Genomic DNA, 17,423 nt, shown 5'->3' on the forward strand with positions numbered 1-17,423 from the left:
TGGAAGCAGGCTCCCTGCTGAGCAGAGAGCTCAATGACCTGAGTCGAAGGCAGAGGCTTTAAGCCAGAGCCACCCAGGCACCCCTACATGGCAGTTTTACTGCAGGGCTAAATCGAATGAATTTGCCTAGTGGGTGATGGCTGAGTAGGGATCTCAGGACTTGTGGGAGGAACCACTTCACAACTGAGCTGAATTATTTCCCAAAAGGAGATGGGGTCCGTCAGTTAGCGACTGGGGTTGGGAGCTGTGGCGGAAGGTGGTTTGGATTCCAGAAGATCCAAGGATTGTGTTTCCAAATGTCCTCCATATCTTGGATTGCTTAGCTACCATTGGGTGGCTGCTTCTCGGTAACTTTCTGTGACAAAACCCAACCATTGGCGGGTGGGACCCTGAGGATGGGTAAGTAGGAAGAGGTGAAGGTCGCAAGTCTCTGGACCGCTTAAGTTTCTCGCTGGGCAAGCTCTGGGGATTGGAGGGCTTGACTGGACGTGAACCTCTGGCTCATTGCCTATTGGTTCCTGTGCCTTGTAGCCCCGCCTCTCACTCTCATTCGCCCACCCCCCACCCCCATCCAAACGATCTGTCCGCCGGAAGCCCGGTGCTATTGAGTCTGGTAAGGAGAAAACCCAAGAGGAGGCAGTCACCTTCTCACTACCTGATGGTCTGAGTTTTAAACCCCCTTCCTTCAGGGAACACGGGTGTTCATCCTCCTTTCTGCCTCCCCGTCCAGTTTCAGCTTTGGGAATGGAACGTGTAGGAGAGGGATTAAGAAGGAGGGGTTTACTGGGTAAACGGATGGGCGTGGAATGAAGCTGTTGGTTTGTCTCTCCCACTCTAAATTTTTATCTTATCTGGACACTTGTTGAATGTCCTTTGGCGTCTAACTGCAAGGCTATTTGAATTGCCACTGACTCAACGTTGCTGTGGGGGCTACTGATTGTAGATAGAAAAACCGATTCCTATTGTAGGTTCTTCTCTCCATAGCTGTGGGGGTCCTTACTGTCCGAAGTCCGGTTTGGTAGCCCCTTTGTGTGTGATGAGCAGATTTTCTTTCGCATTGCTCTTGGGAATCTCTGGCCTTGGACAAAATGGAGCCCCGTCCCTTGGTAGGGTACCTTACTACCTTAAACATATCGTCACTTTCCTCACAAGAATGGTATGAGATATGGCTCTTGTCATCCTTAATTTTCATCAGGAGACTGGGAAGAAAGAAGGGTTCCCACAGTGAGTCAGGGGTAGCTTGATAAAGATTCTCGTCTTGTGGCTTCTAGCCCTTTTATTTCGGAAATGTTCAAACACATACGAAAGAATAACAATGAATACCTTTGTATTCATCACCGTCTTGTAACCAATTCATGACCAGTCTGGTTTCATTTTCCCTCCTCCCACTGCAGACCTCCCCATTATTTTGAAGCAAACCCCAAATTTGTCCTTTCATCTGTAGATATGTCCGTACTTACCTCTAAAAAATAAGAACCCTTTAAAAAAAACCTGACAAAACTATTATCACTATTTTTAAAATAAGTAACAGTAGTTCTTTAACACCATCAAATAAATACCCAGTCAGTAGTCAGATTTTCCTGGTTGTCTCATTTTTTTTTTTTTTCTGGTAGCTTTATCTTAACAGCTTTGTGGCTTTCTTTAAACTTTGATGTATTTATTTTTTTTTAAGTAATCTCTACACCCAGGGTGGGACTCAACCCGTGACCCCAAGATCAAGAATCACATGCTCTACTGGCTGAGCCAGCCAGGCACCCCTTAACAGCTTTGTTGAGATACAAGTCACATACTATCCAATTCACCCATTTAAAGTGTGCAGTTCAGTGGCTCGTAAATCACAGTGTCGTGCATCCATCCCCACAGTCAACTTCGGTACATTTCCATTACCCTCAAAAGAAACCCCTCTCCCTTTTGCTGTCACCCCAACTACTCCAGCCTCCAACCTCAGCCTTAGACAACCACTGATCTACTTTTGGTCTAAGAGATTTGCTTATTCTGGACATTTCATGTAAACGTGATCATGCAACACATGCAGTCCTCTGCGATTGGCTTCTTTCAAAACATGACATATTTTCAGACTTCATCCATGTGTAGCATATATCAGTATTTTATTTCTTTTTATTGCTGACTGTTCCACTGTAGAGTTCTACATTTTATTTATCCAGTTCCCAGCTGATGGACATTTAGGGTTGTTTCTGCTTTGGGGCTATTATGAGTAATGCCGTTATGAGCATTCATGTAAAAGTTTTTTGGGTGAACATATGTTTTTATTTTTCTTGGCATATACTTAGGAGTGGAATTGCTTGATCATATGCCAGCTCTGTCATATGTCAACTATATGAGACACTGTCTCATAATTCTTTTATATTGCTTAAATCATCATCCAAATAAAATTCGTATGTGGCAGTTTGTTGCTCTATCCATTGGGGGACCTTTTAATCTATAGATCTCCCTCTCTCTTCTTCCCCTGCAGTGCATTTACTGATGAAACTGAGTTATTTGTCCTGAAGTTTGTAACCATCTGGAATTTGCTGATAGCCTCCCAGTGGTGACCTTTAAGATGCTCCCTGTTTCATGGATTTTCTTTTTTTTTAATTTTCTTTTTTATTTTTTTAATTAACATATAATGTATTATTAGCCTCAGGGGTACAGGTCTGTGAATTGCCAGGTTTACACACTTCATAGCACATATCTTCCCCAATGTGCTTCATGGATTTCTTATATATTGGTAGTTAGGTCAAGAAGTTGGTTAGTTTTAGGGTCGATATTTTGGCAAGAATACTTCACGAATGGTATTATGTACTTCTAGCAGGAGGCAAAAGATATTCTCTCTTTTTGTGATTTGAGCAGCCATGAATGGTTGTTCACTAGATATACATACTCATTAGAGATTATAAAGTGATGGTATTCTAACTTTAGCATTCCTTCTTCTTCTTTTTATTAGCTTAATACTTCTAGAAAGAGAAACTTCCAATGACCAAACATTTGTTACCTGAGTGAACAGTTTGTATGAGAAAAGCAAAGTAAACTTTGATTCTTTCTGCTTATTTATCAGAATTAATTTGTACATTTCATACCCCAGTTCTGAAATCAGCTATTTTTCCAAGGATATCTAGTTCATTTTGATGGGAAATGATATTTAGAGATCACAGTTTTGCGCTAGGGGTGTTCATTGCTACTGTCATTGTTCCTAGGCCTTTTTAATTGATAACAGCTGGGAATTAGTTCTCTAAGATAAAATATATTATAAAACTCATGTTCATTTTTTCAATTCAAATTCAGGATTATGGGGATTTTTACTTAGCTTCTCAGATCTTTCATTTACATATTTTTCTGTCATGTGGTCTGATGCTCTTGGTGTTCTTTTCTCAGCTAGAAGTTGGTGTCCAGAAGCCCTCAGCCTCATTGTTTCCCAGAATGAGCTCAACACTGTCTCCCATTAGTTTTCCCGTCCCCAACCCACAAATCATCTGTGTTTCCACCTAGGGCATAGGACAGGTGAACCTGAAGTCTAGGCAGGCAAACTGAAGCAAAATCTCGGTCTTAGGAATTTGTGCAGTAGAGTTTGTAGACATCTGATATGGAAGTGCCCACATGTCTTCTCACTGATTTAGGTGTCCGTGGCAGCAAGACTAATCCCAGACCCACTCAGTGGTAGAAGTATCGTTATAGCCTCTGTCTTAAGGGGCTTTCTGGCCCAGTGGGAAGAACATAGCATTGAAGACAAAGAATCTGTTTTTATTATATCAAACCCTTAGGTAATTCTGTGACCCTCAGCAAGTCACTTTCTCTCTTTAGTCTTAGCTTTCGTATCTGTCAAATGGAGATGGGGAAATAATCCCACAAATTTCTTGGGGAATTAAATCATTAAGCATAGGGGAATGATTCTAAGATTAGAGAGCTAGTATAGATGATAGGATGCAAAGATTCTATAATTTTCCCCTAAATCTATGCATTTACCCAAATTTCATACACAGATGTTAGAAACTCAAATATTCCCCACTATATAAGATATTTTAAGTTACTGAATCTAAGCTGTACTAGAAAGTAGGCTCTAAGAAGGCAGGAATTTTATTTGTTTGCTACTGTGTCCATATACCCAGAACAATGTCATTTGTGCTTCCAGGCCCAAGTGGACAATCAAATATTTGTTCAATGGATAGATTAATCCAAGAAGCTGATATTTTATTTATTTTTATTTTGTCAAGAAGTTGAATTTTTAAATAGGTAAAACAATTTTATTTTAGGTCTGGGTGTGAGAATTCTCCACTTCATATGTTATTTCTCCCTTAATTAGAAAAAAATGCCCAGGGCACCTGGGTGGTGCAGTGGGTTAAGCTTCCTGCTCTTAGTTTGGGCTCAGGTGATGATCTTAGGGTCGTGAAATCAAGGCCCACAGTGCAAAGTTGGCTTGAGATTCTCTTTGCTTCTCCCTCTGCCCCTCCCACTCATGCTCTCTCTCTTAAATAAATAAATAAAAAGAAATACATGTTAACACACACACATAACCTTTCAAATAGTCTGATGTGGTAGAGCACAGATATGAGCAGCTTTGTTTTTCCCCAAGCTCTGTGCCTGCCCTCGTATTATTGACTTGATCTTGCCAAGTTCTAGATGCCTTAACTTCCAATCATTTCCATTCATTAAAAATCCAGTCTAACATCTACTTTGAAATTCCAATCTCATCTGATTCAAAGCTGCTTCACTCCCATTCCTGGACAAGCTACTGTCTCAAGGGACCTGAACTGGAAAAGAGGTGGTCTCTTCTTTTATTCTTCCTTCCCCTTTGACTCATCACCTCCCCCTTTTCTTTTTTTTATTTTTAAAGATTTTATTTATTTACTTGACAGAGATCACAAGTAGGCAGAGAGAGAGGAAGGGAAGCAGGCTCCCTGCTGAGCAGAGAGCCAGATGGGGGACTGGATTCCAGGACCCTGAGATCATGACCTGAGCTGAAGGCAGAGGCTTAACCCACTGAGCCACCCAGGCGCCCCTCCTCCCCCTTTTCTAAACCTGTTTTTCACCACAAGTGCTCCAGTGTTTTCAAACTTAAGACCCCTCCTTTCTTCAAGCCTAAGTCTTTATGGAAGAAAATAAAGGACAGTCATCTCCAACTTTGCTGGAGATAGAACTACATTTGTCCCTTGGTGGTGGTCTCTGCTTCTCTGGGGGCACGCAGCCTCGCCTTGGATTCCCCAGAGTGTAGGAGGAATCTGAACTGTGACTTTCTTGTGGAGGCGTATGTGTGACTTCTCCCTGGACAGCATGCTTTGCTGACACAGGAGATTTGACTCTAATGTAACCTCTTCTACCTCTCATATCCTCCTCCAGAAGTCAGCCTCTGTAAGTAGTGTACCTACTGGGGTGCCTGGGTGGCTCAGTGGGTTAAAGCCTCTGCCTTTGGCTCAGGTCATGATCCCAGGGTCCTGGGATCGAGCCCCCCCCCCTGCCCCGCGCTTCGAGCCCCGCATCCCATCAGGCTCTCTGCTCAGCGGGGAGCCTGCTTCCTCCTCTCTCTCTGCCTGCCTCTCTGCCTACTTGTGATTTCTGTCTGTCAAATAAATAAAATCTTTTTAAAAAAAGAAAAAAAAGCAGTGTACCTGCTAAGGAGTTTAAGCTGAATTGTTTTCGATGGTGCCTACTTGACTCATATGGAATGCAGACATGCTTGTCACCATGACCCTGGTCAAGAATCTATATCCCCTAAGGTCCCATGTGCCAGTAGCCCAACACCACTGTTTTGCTCCTCTCTAGAGGAAATCAATGTTCTGACTTATAGGGTAATTATTTCCTTGCTGATTTACTGTTTTAGAACCTATGTATGTATCCCTATATTGTTTTGCTTTACCTGTTTTGGAGATTCTCTCTCTCTCTCCTGTCTGCATAAAGTTACAGTAACTAAGACAGCGAGGTAAATATGCAAGGATACACAAAATGACCAGTGAAATAGAACAAAGAACCCAGAAACAGACCCAAAGATATATGGAGCTTTAATAAATGGCAGAGTTGACACTACAAATAAATAGGGAAAGAAAATTCTGTTTAATAAATTGTGCTGATGGGATGCCTGGGTGGCTCAGCTGGTTAAGCCCCTGCCTCCGGCTCAGGTCATGATTCCAGGATCCTGGGATGGAGTCCCACATCCAGCTCCTTGCTCGGCAGGGAGCCTGCCTCTCTCTCTGCCTCTGCCTGCTTGTGCGTACGTGCTCTCTCTCTCTGATAAATAAATAAAATCTAAAAAATAAAATAAAATAAATGGTGCTGATACAATTGGATATCTATATTAAAAAATAAATTTAGAGTCACCCTTCACACCTTATAAAAAAATCAATGTAAGATGGATTAAAGTCTTAAGTATTACAAAGCAAAAATCTGGGTGGCTCAGTCAGTTAGATGTTTGCCTTTGTTTTGGGTCATCATCCCGGGGTCCTGGGATCGAATTCCACATTGGGCTCCTTGCTCAGTGGGGAGTCTGCTTCTCCCTCTGCTGCCACTCCCCCTGCTCATGTTCTCTCTCTCTCTCTCTCTCTCTCTCGCTTGTGCTCTCTCTCTCTGACAAATAAGGAATCTTTAAAAAAATGAAAATTTCAGACAATATATAGAATATAAATAAGGGAATTATCCCAATATTAAAGAGCTGATATGTATAAACATTTAGATATCTGACATCTATCTATGTAGAGATTTATATCTGTTTTAGTTACTGCAGCTTTGTTATAAATCTTGATATTTTAAAAAGATTATAAATCTTTAAAAATACCTTCATTTAAAAATCTTTTTTTTTTTGAAGGTTTTATTAATTTGTTTGTCAGAGAGCGAGAACAAGCAGGGAAAAAGGTGAAGGCAGATGCTTAACTGACTGTGCCACCCAGGCATCCTTTAAAATCTTTTAAAAATTGAAGTATAATTGAAACACAAGGTTTTCATTATTTTTTTAAAGATTTTTATTTATTTGACAGAGATCACAAGTAGACAGAGAGGCAGGCAGAGAGGAAGGGAAGCAGGCTCCCCGCTGAGCAGAGAGCCTGATGCGGGGCTCAATCCCAGGACCCCGGGAGCATGACTGAACTGAAGGCAAAGGCTTTAACCCACTGAGCCACCCAGGCACCCCTTAATTATTTTTTAATTTAAATTTACATATAGTAAAATGTATAGTGTATAGTTCTATGGCTTTTGACATATACATATAGAGTCATGTAACTACCACCACAGTTGAGATACAAAACAGCTAGCTCCATCACTCCCAGATTTCCTTGTGCTGCCCCTTTATAATCAAACCCTATCTCCACCTTTAGCCTGCCGCAACCAGTGATGGGTTCTCCATCACTATACTTCTGCCTTTTCCCCTGTGTCGTTTAAATGGAATCATACTTTATGTAGCCTTCTGAGTCTGTCTTCTTTCATTTTGTGTAATAGATAAGAAATTCATGGATGTTGACTATCAATATTTCATTCCTTTTTACTACTTATTGCATTCTATGAATGTACCACAGTTTATTATTCAGTAGTTGAAGGATATGTGGGTTTTTCCAGTTTGGGCAATCATGAGTACAGTAGCTATAAATATTGGCATACTGGTTTTTGTAAATGAAACTGCTTGGGAAAATAGCTACTAATGGTATTTCTGGGTTATGCAGAAATGTAGTGCAGTTGGTTAAGCGTCTGCCTTCAGCTCCGGTCATGATCCCAAGGTCCTGGGATCGAGCCTTGCATTGGGCTCCTAAGAACCCTGATTATCCCTCTGCCTACCTCTCTCTCTCTGACAAATAAATAAAATCCTTTAAAAAAAAAAGTGTATTTTTAACTTTTAGAAGAAACTATGACTCTCTGTAGCTATACCATTTTGCATTCCATTTTTTTCAAATTTTTCTATTTTGGTAAAATACACATAATGTAAAACTTAAACCATTTTAACTAGTTTTAAGTGTACAACTTAGTGGTATTAAATATATTTATAGTGTTGCACACCATCACCACCATCTGCCTCCACAACTCTTTCCTCTTGTAAAACCGGAACTTTATATACATTAAACAATAAATTGCTATCACCCACCCCCACAGGACCTAGCAATTACCATTTTAATACTCCTTACCTCCATTTTGATTATTCTGAGTACCTTATATAGGTAGAATCATACAGTCTTTGTCTTTTTGTGACTGGCATTGTTTCACTTAGTATAATATCCTTAAGGTTCATCTGTGTTGTAGCACATGTCAGAATTTCCTAAATTTGTAGGGCCAAATAATACCTCATTATATGGCTATACCATCTTTTGCTTATTCATTTATCCCTCAGTAGGCACTTGGATTGCTTACACGTTCTAGCCGTTGTGAATAATGCTGCTAGGAACATGGGTGTATAAGAATATCTTTGAGACCCTGCTTTCAATTACCTTGAGTATATAACCAGAATTATATGATAATTATATTTTTAATTTTCTGAGGAACTGCCTTACTGTTTTCTACACAGCAGCTATACCATTTTTTACATTGTCACCAACAGTGCACCGGGGTTCCAATTTCTCCACATCTCCACCAACACTTGTTCTTTTCTTTTTTTCCAGTAGCTGTATGAAAATGTGTAAGATAGTATCTCATGGTAGTTCTTTGCCCATTTTTGAATCAGATGTTGAGTTCTCTATGTATTCTGGATACGAATCCCTCGTCAGATAACATGATTTCACAAATATTTTCTTTCATTCTGTGGGTTGCATTTTTACTCTGCTGACATTATCGTTTGATATACAAATTTGAAAAATTTTTTCCTTTTTCTTTTTTTTTTTTTTGAGATTATATTTATTTGTTTGACCGAGAAAGCAAGAGAAGGAAAATAAACAGGGAGAGCTGGGGAGGGAGAAGCAGGTTCCCCCAACAATGCAGTGCTTGATCTTAGGACCAGGATGGTAGGATCAGAACCTGAGTGGAAGGCAGATGGTCAACAACTGAGCCACTCAGGTACCCTGAAAATTTTTCATGATACCTAATTAGTCTACATATTTTTTGTTGCCTGTGCCTTTGGTGTCGTATCCAAGAAATCATTGCCAAATTCAGTGTCACGAAGATTTTGTTCTGTGTTTTCTAATAGTTTTAGGTCTTTGATCCATTTTGAGTTAATTTTTATATATGTTGTCAGGTAAGGAAGGGTCCAACTTCATTCTTTTGCATCTGGATTTTCCCAGCACCATTTGTTGAAAAGATTATTCTTTCCCTATCAAATGGTCTTGGCAGCATTGTAAAAAATCATTTGACAACGTATGCAAAGGTTTCTTTCTGAGCTCTCCATTCTATTGTATGTCTGTCTTTTTTTTTTTTTTTAAGATTTTATTTATTTATTTGACAGATCACAAGTAGGCAGAGAGGCAGGCAGAGTTGGGGGCAGGAGTAGGGGGGAAGCAGGCTCCCTGCTGAGTGGAGAGCCTGATGTGGGGCTTGACCCCAGGACCCTGAGATCAGGACCTGAGCTGAAGGCAGAGGCTTTAACCCACTGAGCCACCCAGGAGCCCCCTGTTGTATGTCTGTCTTAATGCCAGTCCCACATTGTTTCCATTAGTGTACTGTTTTGAAGTCAGCTCAGGTATGAATCCTCCATCTTTGTTCTCCCTTTTTAAGATTGTTTTTGGCTATTCAAGACCCCTTAAGATTCCACACAAATGTTTTATATATATTTATATTTTTTAAAAGTCACTCGGATTTTGATTGGGATTGAATTAAATCTGTAGATTGCTTTGGATTGTATTAACATTTTAACAACTTTGTCTTTCCATTCATGAATACGAGGTATGTTTCCCTTTATTTATGTCTTCTTTGTTTCAGTGATATTTTATAGTTTTCAATACGCAAATCTTTTACTTCTTTTTGTTTATTCCTAAGTATTTTATTCTTTTTGATGCTACTGTAAATGGAATTTTTTTCATAGTTTCTTCTTTGTTCCATTCATTAAGAGTATGTTGTTTAATTTCCACAATTTTTTGTATTTTCCAGTTTTACTTTTGTTATTGATTTCTATTTTTTTTGTGAATTTTTAAAAGACTTTATTTGAGAGAGCAAGCAAGAGAGAACAAGTCAGGGGCGGGGAACAGACTACCCACTGAGCAGGGAGCCCCATGTGGGTCTTGATCCCAGGACCCTGGGATTAAGACCTGAACCAAACATAGCAGCTTAACCAACTGAGCCATCCAGGAACCCCTTGTTACTGATTTCTAACTTCATCTCTTGTGGTCAGGGAAGACATTTCAAATGATATCTACCTCTTAAAATCTGTTGAAACTTAATTTGTGACCTAACATTTGATCTACACTGGAAAATCTTCTATATGCACTTCAGAAGACTATATGTGCTTGTTGTCATTAAACTGTATTCTGTTTGTTTATGTATTAGATCTAGTTGGTTTATTGTCTTGTTTAGGATCTCTGCTTCCAGATGGTAGGTAGTCCTATCTGTTACTGAGAGTCGGGTATGTAAGTCCCCATCTGTTACTGTAGAACTCTTTCTTCTTTTAGTTCTATTTATTTTTGCTTTATGTATTTTAATCTGTTATTAGGTATGCAAATACTTAGAATTGTTATATATTCTTGCTGCTTTGAACCTTTTATTAATACATAATGTCTTTCTTTGTCTTTTGTAAACTATTTCAGTTTAAAGTCTGTTTTTTCTGATACTAGTTTAGCCACCCTTGCTCTCTATTTTTATGGTATATCTTTTTCTATCTTTTCAATCTATTTGTGTCTTTGGATCTAAAGTGAGTCTCTTGTAGACAGTATATAATTGGATCATGTGTTTTTATCCATTCTGAAAATAACCTGTCTTTTGATTAGATAAGTTTATCTATTTACATTTAAAGTAATTAATGATAAGGAGAGATTTACTGGTGTCATTTTGTTATTTGCTTTCTATATGCCTTATAGTCCCTCCATGCTTATTCCCTTATTACTGTCTTCTTTGGTGTTTGGTTTTTGGGTTTTTGGTTTTTTTTGTAGTCCAATGTTAAAATTCCTTTCTCATTTCATTTTCTGTATATTTGAGAGCTATTTTCTTTGTGGTTACCATGGTGATTACATAAAACATCCTAACATTAGAGCACTCTAATTTGAATCCCTACCAAATTTTCAATAACATATAAAAATTCTACTCCTTTATAGCTCTCTCACCACTCTTTCTGGTTGGTGATGTCACAAAATTACATGTGTGTTCCCAAACACAAACTAATAATTCATTTCAATGCACTAGTATCTTAACTTCTATAGAAAACCAAATGTGGAGTTACAAACATAGGTTACAATAAAGCCAATTTTTAAACTAATAATTTTTTAAAATGTATTGGTTTCTTGAAATTATCTCTTTTGGGGCACCTGGGTGGCTCAGTCAGTTGAACGTCTGACTCTGGATTTCAGCTCAGGTTATGATCTCAGGGTTGTGAAATTAAACCCCGTGTCAGGCTTGAGATTCTCTCTCTCCCTTTCCCTCTGCCCCTTTCCCTGCTCACTCTCGCTCAAATAAATAAGTAGATCTTTTTAAAAAAGAAATCCTCTTTCATGTAGAAAATAAAATATGGAGTTAAAAACTATTGTTACATAATACAATTTTTATAATCACCCATAATTTACCTTTTGAGATCTTTATTTCTTCATATGGCTTAAATTAACTTCTAGTGTCCTTTCATTTCACCCTGCAGAATATTCTTCAGCATTTCTTGTAGGCAGGTCTAGTGGTAATAAACTCCCTTAGATTTTGTTTATCTGAGAACGTTGGGATTTCTTCTTTTGTTTCACTTTTCCAATGTGAGCATTGGTGATAATAAATTTCCTTTTAAACATTGCTTTAATTGCAATACAGAAAATTTGACATGTTGTATTTTCATTTATGTCTAGTGCAAATATTTTCCAGTTTCCCTTAACAATTCTTCTTTGACCCATAGATTATTTTTAAGTGTGTTGTTTTACTTTCAAACATGTAGGGGTTTTAAGGTATCTTTGTTTTTTTTGGTTTTTGTTCTTATGAATTTATTTATTTGAGAGAGAGGGAGATAGTAAGAAAGAGCACGAGGTGGTGGGAGAAAGAGAAGTGGGCTCCCAACAGGCAACCCAACCCAGAGCTTGATCCCCGAACCTCAGGAACACGACCTGAGCCAAAGGCAGATGCCTAACGGACTGAGCCACCCAGGTGCCCCAGGTATCTTTGTTTTTTACTTCTAGTTTAATTCTATTATGGTCAGATAACATACTGCGTATGATTTTATTTTATTTATTTTTTATTTTTTAAAGATTTTTTATTTTTATTTATTTGACAGAGAGAAATCACAAATAGGCAGAGAGGCAGACAGAGAGAGAGAAAGAGAGAGAGAGAGGAGGAAGCAGGCTCCCTGCTGAGCAGAGAGCCCAATGTGGGACTCAATCCCAGGACCCTAGGATCATGACCTGAGCCGAAGGCAGAGGCTTAACCCACTGAGCCACCCAGGTGCCCTGATTTTATTTTTTATAATTGTTAGGACTTGTTTTATGAGCCAGGATATGATCTTTCTTAGTGGATGCTGCAGGCATTTGAAAATAAAGTATATTCTGCTGTTGTTGAAGTATTCTAGAGATATAAATTAGATTATGTTGTTGATAATGTTATTTAGGTCTTTTATGTTCTCATTGATTTTCTGTCTGCTTGGTCTGTGAATTATGCAGGAGGAGTGTTGAAGTTTCAAATTGTAATTGTGGGTTCTCTGTTTCTCCTATCATTTCTATCACTTTTTGCTTCATGTATTTGGATCTCTGTTTCAAAGTGTATATATATTCAGGGGTGTTTTGTCTTCTTTGTGGACCAACTCTTTTAACATTATGTAATATCTTTCCTTAAACCTGGGAATTTTTTTTACTTTCTAAAATCTGCTTTATGTGTTATCAACCCAGCCACTCTAGATTTGTTTTGATATTGCATAGGACATATTTTCCATCCTTCATTTTTTAAAAAAGATTTTATTTATTTATTTGACAGATCACAAGTAGGCAGAGAGGCAGGCAGAGAGAGGGGGGGGGGGGAAGCAGGCTTCCCGCTGAGCAGAGAGCCCAATGCAGGGCTTGATCCCAGGACTCTGATATCATGAACTGAGCCAAAGGCAGTGGCTTAACCCACTGAGCTACCCAGACACCTCTATCCTTCATTTTTAAAACAGCTTTACTGAAAGAAGTCACCCAGGTGCCCCAGTATTCCATTTTTTAAAAAGATTTTATTTATTTCACAGAGAGAGACACAGTGAAAGAGGAAACACAAGCAAAGGGGAGTGGGAGAGGGATCGACCTGGGGGTCGATCCTAGGACTCTGGGATCCTGACCTGAGCTGAAGGCAGACGCTTAATGACCGAGCCACCCAGGCACCCCAGGATTCCATTTTTAATGTATTATAATTTTTTAGTTATATATCTTTGAATTAAGTTTTTTAATGGTTGTTCTAGAACTGATTTTTTTTTAAGATTTTATTTATTTATCAGAGAGAGAGAGAGGGGGAGAGAGCGAGCACAGGCAGACAGAATGGCAGGCAGAGGCAGAGGGAGAAGCAGGCTCCCTGCTGAGCAAGGAGCCTGATGTGGGACTCCATCCCAGGATGCTGGTATCATGACCTGAGCCGAAGGCAGCTGCTTAACCAACTGAGCCACCCAGGCGTCCCTAGAACTGATTTTTTAAAAATTTATTCATGAGAGAGAGAGAGAGAGAGGTAGAGACAGAGGGAGGATGTGAGACTCGATCCCATGACCCCAGGATCATGACATGACCAAAGGCAGACACTTAACCGACTGAGCCACCCAGGCACCCTAGAACCAATGATATTAAGCATATCTAATTTCACACAGACTACTTGAGCTAAAATTTTATTACTTCAAGTAAATATAGAAGCCTTATAACCTTAAGAAACCCTTCCCCTTTAAATTATAGTTGTCACTTATATGATGTTTATATACATTGAAAGCCTCCCCAATCATAAGTGTTTTTTTGTTTTCAACTGCAGACATTTTATTTTTTTAAATATTTTATTTATTTATGTATTTATTTATTTATTTTGAGAGAGGGAGAGAATGAGCATGCAAATGGGAGGTGGTAAGGGACAGAGGGAGAAAGAGAATGGAGCCCAACATGGTGTTCTGTCTCATGACCCTGCAATCATGACTGGAGCCAAAATCAAGAGTCGAATGCTTAACTGACTGAGCCACCCAGGCACCCTTAAAGATTTTATTTTTAAGTAATTTGTGTACCCAACATAGGGCTCAGACTCACAATCGTGAGATCAAGAGTCACACACTCTACCAGCTGAGCCAGCCAGGCACCCCACAACTGCAAACATTTTAAAGAAAGTCTATAAAAGGAAGGGGGAAAGTCCATTTTACTTATTGCGGAATTTATCCTCTCTTATTTCTGATGTTCCTAGCTTTCCTCGGATGCCATTTCACTAACACCCAGAGAACTTTCCTTAGCCTTTCTCTTAGAGCAGGTCTGCTAGTGGGGGATTTTCTTAGTTTTCCTTTATCTGAGAATGTTTTTATCTCATTTCATTCCTGAAGGATATATATCTTTTATGGATATAGAATTATGTGATGATACCTTTTTTCCTGTTCTCACTTGAAAGCTACTGTTCCCCTTATTTCTGGCTGCCATCTTTTCTAACGAGAAATCCACAACTATTCTGATCTAGCCTTTTATGTAATCTGTTGTCTTTCTTTGTTTACCTTACAGATTCTTCCCTTTGTCCTTTTAGCAGTACAGTTATGATATGCCTGAACATGGCTTTCTTTGAGTTTTTTTTCCTATTTAGGATTTGATGAACTTCTTGAATTTATATATTCATATATAATATATATATATCACATATATTCTGTGAATTTATATATTTTGCCAAATTATTTCTTCAAATATTTTTTCTTTACCCATCTCTTTCTCCCTCATTCTTGGACTTTTGATATTGTCCTATAGGTCCCCAGACTCTGCTCATTTTGTTTGCAGTTTTTTTCTCTCAGTTCTTCAGATTGGACCATTTCAGGTGCACCTGGCTGGCTCAGTCTGAAGAGCATGGGACTATTGATCTTGGGGTTGTGAGTTTGAGCCCCATACTGGGTATAGAGATTACTTAAAATCTTTTTTTAAGAAAAGATTTGATCATTTCTAATGATCTGTCTTCATGTTCCATCTAATGAATTTTTAAATTTCCATTTTTACTTCTTGGCTGTAAAATTTCCGTTTGGTTATTTTGTTTGTTTGTTTGTTTCTCTGCTGAAAACTTCTATGTTCCATTAATTTCAAGAGTTTTCACCTTTACCTCACAGAGAGTGAGGTAATTTAATATCTTAAATATAAAGATTTAATATCTTTGTCTAGGGTTTTTTTTTTTCCCCCTAATAAGCAAAATGGTGGAATAAGAGGTCCCCAGCTCACTTTCCCCTACACATAAAACAATCTGGGAGCCATCCACAGACAAAAGTGCCTTTGTGGGAGTTGTGGGATTCTGGTAGGAGGTTGTGAAATCCCAGGAAATTCCAGGACTAAGGAAAACTGCTTTGAGAAGGCACTGGCCCTGGTGGCAGGCCAACCAAATATGTATCTGGGTGCAGAATGAAAATCACTCCATCTCCTTATGGACTTAGCTGCACGCCCACCTGGCTACAGTCCTGCATCCAGTTCCATCCATCAAGGCTCCAGGAGGAGCCACGGTCATCCGTGTCCCAGTGTCAGGCCTGCTAACCATGGGTCCAGTTGCAGATCCTTGAAGCATCCCTGTGATCCAGCTCCAGCCCCACTCTGACTGCCAGTCTAGGGTCAGACCTGCCTCCACAGGGGCCCTGTGGGAGACATCATCCTGGTAACAGTCCAGCCAATGTTGATTCTGACTTTGGATCCTGAAGCAGCTCTGTGACCTGGCTTCAGCCCTGATCTCCGTCCTGCCTATGCAGGGATCCAGCACTGCCCGTCTGTGTTCCTCATAGCAGGCTTGCCAACCTCAGTCCTGATGTAGACCCTAAAGTCAGTCCCAGCTATGTACCTTGAAATGGCCCTGGGATTGAGTGCCAACCCCTCTCTGCCATGGTTGGGAGCAGTTCTGACCACCCAGAGAAACTGGTGAGAAACTGCCCCTCTGAGCTGCAGAGGCCAGCCCAGAATTAGGCTGACCTAATTCTTGATGGCAGAACTTGAAGCAGTCCTGTGATCCAGCTCCAGCCCACTCTGCCACAATCTGTCTTCCCACTCGGGGACTCGTCCAGAGACATGGTGCAAGTGCAACCAGGGATTGGCAGGAGCTACAGCCATCTAGGCCTGTTAACAGACCTGCTGTCTATGCACTTGACTGGGGACTCATTTTATGAGGCCTGCATTACCTGATACCAAAGCCAGCCAAGGAGACTATAAGAAAGGATAATTATAGGCCAAATTTTCTGATGAACGTAGATGCAAATATCCTCAACAAAATCCTAGCAAATTGAATTCAACAGCCCATTAAAGGGATCATATACCATGATCAAGTAATATTTATCCCAGGGATGCAAGCATGATTCAACTTATTCATATCAATAAACATTATATACCACATTAACAGAATAAAGGATAAAGCCGTATGATCATCTTGATAGATGCAGAAAAAGTATTTAACAGAATTCAACATTATTTTATGATAAAATCTCTCAACAAATTAGGTATAAAGGATGTACCTCAGCAAAGGCCATATGGGACATGCCCACAGCTAACATCATACTAAGGGGTGAAAAATTTAAATGTTTTCCTCTGAAATCAGGAACAAGATAAGGATGCTACCTCTCACTACTGTTATTCAATATAGTACTGGAAGTCTGAGCCAGAAAAATTAAGCAAGAGAAAGAAGGTATCCAATTTGGAAAAGGAGAAGTAAAATTGTCTCTGTCTGCAGATGACTCCTCAAAAAAACTGTTCGAACTAATAAACATATTCAGTAAAGCTACAGGATACAAAATCAACATGCAAAAATCAGTTGCATTTCCATACACTAACAACCATCTGAAAAAGAAATTAAGAAGACAATTCCATTTACATCAAATAGAATAAAATACTTAGGAATAAATTCAACCGAAGAGGTAAAAGATCTGTACACTGAAATGTATGAAATGTTGGTGAAAGAAATTGAAGAAGACACAAATAATTAATACTGTGTTCATGGACTGGAGAATTAATAACAAATAGTATGTGTCAACATGTCAGTATAACCCTACACAGTCTACAGGTTCAATGCAGTGCCTATTTTTATAGGTATTATATTTCCAATGACAATTTTTCAGAGAAACAAAAAAATCCTAAAATTCATATGGAGTCACAAAAGATCCCAAGTACCTACAGCAATACTGAGCAAGAAGAACAAAGTCAGAGGCATCTTACTTCCTGATTTTAAATCATACTACAAAGCTACAGTAATAAAAACATAAAAACAGA

Source organism: Mustela lutreola, chromosome 16, assembly GCF_030435805.1.
Source record: "Mustela lutreola isolate mMusLut2 chromosome 16, mMusLut2.pri, whole genome shotgun sequence".
Classification (NCBI taxonomy): domain Eukaryota; kingdom Metazoa; phylum Chordata; class Mammalia; order Carnivora; family Mustelidae; genus Mustela; species Mustela lutreola.